Consider the following 6,307-nt stretch of genomic DNA (forward strand, 5'->3'; position numbering starts at 1 on the left):
AGTAGATAAAATAGTTGCATCTTCTTATTTTATAAAGCCCCTGATATTTGGGAATGCAGTGTAGATATCTATCTGCCTTATTATATAATGCCTGTGTTCGAAGGTAAATTCATGTTTAATTTTATTATTCATATAATTTTTGAAGGTATTTGAATGTCAACCACGTTTTACAGCTGGGTGGTGTAAAAGAATCATTACCATATTCCTACCCACAATTGCTACATAAACACTTTTCTGGTTGTTTGCGCAATTTCATCTTGGATACTCAGGTAAGAGAAGTGTAACATTTGATTTTAGCAAAAGAGTAAACTTCTTTATTACATTTTTTTAGATATTTGTATTATACCCAAAATGTTTTCTTTCATTAATCTATTCAATGCTCATGTGTCAGTGTAAAATACAAGTAAATTCTGGATTTTTCTGTTATAATTAGAATAGCTACCTTGAAAAGTTATTTCTCAATTACAAACAGATGTACTTGTGAGCCAGAAACTATGCCTTTGTTTATCCCTTTTGTTTATCCCCATGCAGCTGTCTTCCAAGCTTCTTTGTGCATTCAGGAAACTTCTGAATGGCGATTGTATAATGGTATATTTATGCCAGCTGTCTTCTTTGTTAGGAGATATCAGGGGTTTTTTGCTTTCATAATTAGTTGAGTTCATTCAAAGGCAAAATATGGTCTTGATAAAATAAGTTAAAATCTGAATGTCAAAAAAGCAAACTTAGCATCTTAAGCAATGTAGATGAAGAACAGCCTGTAACATGTTAAAGCTATTTCTGTTTAAGTGATAAGTGTTTCTTAAATAATATTTCGGTGTCATATAATTTTCTCTTGAAGGTGTATGACCTTCAGTCTCCTGCAGAGTCCCTGAATAGCGTCCCTGGCTGCACACTTACAGATGGGAGCTGTGAGACCATGGGGTCTTCTTCCTGTGGCATTCACGGGAGGTGCCTTGGAGACTGGGGCTCATTTGCTTGTCATTGTTTGCCGGGTTACTACGGTTATCGATGTGACAAAGGTGAAGTTTGTTTTTCTGTTACATTAATGATAGGCTGGTAAATTTTACAATAGAGAAAACTTAAAATGTTTGTAGGTAATGATTGCTGAGGTGGTTTCTGATGTTTACATTGTGTAAAGCCATATTTCAGCGTAGCTGCCTGCAATTTTTAATAATTTATTTTCTAATTCCCTTTGAGAAATTACTTTCTCGCTATCAGATAATTTCTTTAGTCCTGAGGGTGTTTGTGCAACAACTGTATAATGGAGACTGCACAACAAAAAATTGTGAACAAAATTATTTGTTCTTATCACAATTTTTGAAGTTGCATCTGTTTGCACTTTCAGAAATACCTAATAACCTAAAACTTAAATGTGAGTGTACCAGTACCACTTACTGTGCAGAATTAGAACTGCACAACTGCAATTAGAAATTACTGCTCTGTTGGTGTCTGGGAGAGATTCTATTGGCTTAAGGATCTGCACTTTCGGTACATCAGGATCTTTTCTTTGGCCCTCATGGAGCCAAAGTGTGCAGCAAAAAGACAGCTATAAAATACCAGGTTGTGAAAATTAGTTGTGGTGCTTAATATTTTGTCTTCAGTCTCTTCTTTTGTCTTGGTCAGAGCTTCTGCTTTCCTGCTATCATCCTGTGTGAGCATTGTAAGGAGAAGCATTAGCAGGATCAAGTCAGGAGGGAGATCACCTCTTTACAGAGGAAGATGAATTGGGAGAGTAACTGGGGAAGTTGTGCAAATAAATAAAGGAACATGTCCTAAAAGACAACTCATGTCTCATGGATCCACAATTTTTTCTTTTACTTTCCATTATGAAAATAATGGAAGTAGTTAATATTTCCCTCTCCCTACAAAATGGTTTAAAGGTCTTTATCCTGTCTTTTTAGTTGCCAAAGAATATATGTTTGGGCCAGGAAGTCACATTCGCTATCAGCTTCCCATCAGTGTGCCTGCCCGTAGGACGCTGTTTGAAGCCATGATTAGGACACGGCAGCCTGACAGTGTCATCACGAGCATGTTGTCTCGACATAAGGACGAACACATCACCCTACAGGTGAGCAAGGCATCCCAGACAATAACAGCATAAAGTTAAATTAATGCCAGTGAAGAGTTAGCCCACAGAAACATTAGCTTAAGAGTTGGAAATAGAAACAAAAACCTTATGTTAAGCACAAAAACTTTGGAATTTGTTTTATGAGCACTTACAGATCTGATCCTTACTTAAGATATTGACCGCACAACCACAGTTATCCCGTTGGATTTCAGGTTACAGTGAAGTATAGTTTGCTGTACAGAACAGGATGAATAGTGTGTCTGCCCTGGTGTCCTACTCAGCTGTGGTCACGCGTGGCTGATTCTGCAGAGTTCAGACCCTGCCAAGGAGGGTGCCTGTGGCAGTTCTAATGATGTCAGACTCTCAAAATGGCAACCCGTTCATTTTATACATGCCACTGAATGAGTCACCTCTTCAGCTAAGCTGGTTTGAGCTGCCAGTGTAGAAGTGATACACTAGTTTCTCAGCCATTTGTAGAACCCCATAAATTTGTCCAAGAGAGAAGCAGGGTAAAATTACTCTGAGTGAATTACATACTACTGTGAGTACAGCGCTACCAGTATTTAGGTTGTCTAGTTCAGCAACACCTGAAGTATCTTTATATGACACTATATGTGGAGTGTACAACCATAGCCTAAATTTGAACAAATGCTTTAAGACTGATGATTACATACAAATCTTAATTCAAGTAATGTGACAGTTACAGGTCAATAAAAAATGTCAGGTGATGACTTTTTTCCTAACTACTTTGTTAATTATTCACAAGGTTGTTCAGGGATTCTTAGTGGCCTCATATAATCTGGGTGATGGAGAGTATTCTGTAAGCCTTCCCTCCTACCACATTGATAATGGTGAATGGCATCATATCACACTGGAGAGAAATGAAAATGAATTTACTCTTCGCCTTTATGAAGGAGGTGGGAAGAGAGAAATTCTGAAGGCAGCAGGAGTATACAAAGAGATTGTGATCGACCCCAGCAGTTTGGTCCTTGGAAACACCTACCCATTCAATCAAAACAGGAGTTTCCAAGGTGAGGAATTCTTGATCTCACTGTTGAGAATATGGACATGTAAAAATTAAGGTTTAATGGTACTACATAGGCATATTGTGAAAAGCTTTCTTGTTTATGTGGATCCCAAAGTAAAAAGATTTCTGGCATGACACTTGAAGTTCAATAAACTGTTCTGACTAGGAAAAAGGTACAGCAGGGAATTATGCTCAGATACTGTTAGCTGCTTGTCCTGGTTTTGCTAAAAGGTGAAACCACCACACTGCTGCACTTGGAACAAAGGTGGTAACCTCTTCACACAACTGTATGTAGATTATTCATAACTGGAGATCCACAAGCTTCTCTTGGGTGGACTGGATGGCTCATTGCATTAGATACACAGAACTGGTTCATTGTGTGGTTCTGTCCAGTTCGTTTGGCAGCTGTCCTTCCCTGCAGAATACCACTGTCCCTATGGTGAAAGGAATATTTCCGTTTTACACATGTATTGCATGGCACACAACAATCTCTGGTTTATTACCTTTATGCATGCTACCTTTGTATTATTGGATTTTACAGTCCCTCAGTTGAAGCACTAGCTAAAATTAGAAATAATTTATTGAATTAAAGCTAACAATTTAAATTTTTAGCAACTGAGTGGATGAAGTCATGATGTCTGTTAAAAAACAAATCAGTTTTGAGCCTGGAAATGGCACAGTTACACGAAGGAGAAATAGAGAGAAATGTAATGTTAAGATATCCATAACAGCTTTTTGCTCTGTCCTCAGCTGGCAGCTCACCCTTTGCCTAAAATCACAGTATAAGTAATGCACAGTTATGCAGCACATCTTTTATATTGACAAGGAAGATTCACACCATTACTTGGTTAAATGTGCCTGGTATCTGTCTGTCACCTCTCTTTTCCCCATGCCTTTCACCTCTTTAACCAAATTCTATTAAATCCATTTGAAACAAGGTGGTAATGTTTTCACCAGATAAAAGTACTTCAGGGAGTAACACAAAAGTGCAAGGAGAAAATGTATAAAATGTAGAATAACAAGAGAACTAGGGACCATATTTTGAATTTTTATTTATGGGAGTAATAATATTTGGTTTTGAAATAAATAGATAGGAGAAGTCTAATGGTTACATGAAGATCATTTTAATCAGGACAATTAATGTTGCTCTTAAGCAGCTGAAAATTTAAGGGCTTTGAAGTTATAAAATGTACTTAATTCATCAAGGTATATGCTTTTATGCTGAGGCATCTCATGCATACAAAATCAATGCCACACATCTTCAGTACAGAATTTCTGTCAGTGACCCGAGGCTGTTTAACCATTATTTGTGCTTTGCTCTTCTATAAAGTTAAGCTGTAAATTACAATTCAAAACAACCAAACACAATTTGTACTGGTACACAATGAAGATTGTAACAGATTTTCCATAGTATTTGGACTTTTCTATTGAAAACACAGTGAAGGGGTACGTGTTCTGCTGTCTTGAACACAAGCAGATATGGGCCTGCAGCAGCACTTGGTTCTTGTGGAAAACACTGGGAATCCTGATGAAAACTTGTAACAAATTCAGTCAAAAAACTGAGAACAGTGCTATAGAAGTTTAGGTAAATTCAGTCCTCAATTTGAACTTTGGTAGCCTAAGTCCTTTGTTAAACATAAACTGCCAAATCTTACAGCTGCTTCAAATCCTTCTTGCTGAATGGCTTTTGAAACAGTCTCTTTGTGCCTTGCCTCAGGATGTATGAAGGATGTCAGATTTAATAACTACAGGATCCCTCTGGATACTCATGTGAAGGAGCTGGTGTCAGTATTAAGTACCCAAGGCATCAAAGAAGGCTGTTCTTCAGCGGCTTGTAGGAATAACCCTTGTAACCAGGAATTTATTTGTATTGATTTGTGGATGATGCACGAATGCAGGTAATTGGTGGAAATAAAAGCACAGAACCTTCCATATTCAGGTGGGAAGGGGTGGGTGCTGAAGAAGTGTGCAACTTGAAGGCTGCCACTGGCAATCTCATCAAATCAGTTGAACCACAGTGAACCACTGAGCTAGATACCTGCATAGGCATCAGGTTACTCGGAGAACACTGTGGTTTTAGGTACCACCCTGAGCTGATGTAAGTCAGCATATCTCCATTGATCCTGTAACCATTTCGGCTGCCTGTCTTCATTGAAAATGTTTAAAGAATAGCAGCAAATCCAGAACATTTGTAAACCCTGAAAACAAGAAGAAAGAGGGTACGTTAGATGGAGCAGAGCAGAGCACTAGCATGGCCAGCTCTCTTGTGAAGCTTGTGCTGTGCATCCACATGTGCTTTCTTTTGGTAGTGTCTGAGTTCTTGTACCGTCTGAAGCTGTGACTCTGTTCCCTTACAGGCCACTCAAGTTGCATTAGAAGCACCACATCATTAAGCTCAGAGTTCTTGTGTGTGGCTGGGGCTGAGGTTAGGACAACACTAACTGGAGTTAGCTGTGCTGTGAAAATATTCGCTTTAACCATTACTGGCTGCCACTGTCCGCACAAACAGAGTTTTCCAGAGGTGTATTTTTTCTGCTGTGATGGAAACACAAAGGACACTGCATGGCTTATCCTGCCTAGACAGAACTACAGACCCTAATCCGGCTATTTTCCACATGGGTAATTTTGCAGAAGCCAGTGGAACTACCTGAGTTCTGAAAGCCCCAGACATCAGGGTTTAAAGTTATGGAGCTCATTGTTGTATGACTGCTTTAGAAAAGACTACAATGCTGTGATTCTTCTAGGTAACTTACTTCTAGTAGCTACTTCAGGAACTGTAGATAGAGTGTCATCAAAGACTCTCTTAAAATCTTAAACGCTGTCTTTCATGCCTGCTTTTCTCAACCTTTAATAGTTTCATTTTGCCTTTGTCTTTTCAGTTGCCCCCCAGGACACATGACCATGGAGAATGCCACTGGCAGACACTGTGTCTACACTGCGTGTGCTAAAAGGCCCTGTAACTACGGTACCTGCATCTCACAGTCACCAACCAAGTTCCAGTGTCACTGCCCTGAGGGCTATACTGGACGTAACTGTGAAGTCACACTGGCCATCTTTCACAAGGATACAGGCCTGAGCTTTAGTTCCACGTTTGCCATCTGCATTTGCTTTTTGGCACTGTTAGGTAGTTATGGCAACTACATCTTGTATTACCTTTGGTGAACTCCTTTATCCATCTTGTCCTGAATAGTCGTCACCTCATCCTCCTGCTG

Source organism: Antrostomus carolinensis, unplaced genomic scaffold, assembly GCF_000700745.2.
Source record: "Antrostomus carolinensis isolate BGI_N321 unplaced genomic scaffold, ASM70074v2 scaffold45486, whole genome shotgun sequence".
Taxonomy (NCBI): Eukaryota; Metazoa; Chordata; class Aves; order Caprimulgiformes; family Caprimulgidae; genus Antrostomus; species Antrostomus carolinensis.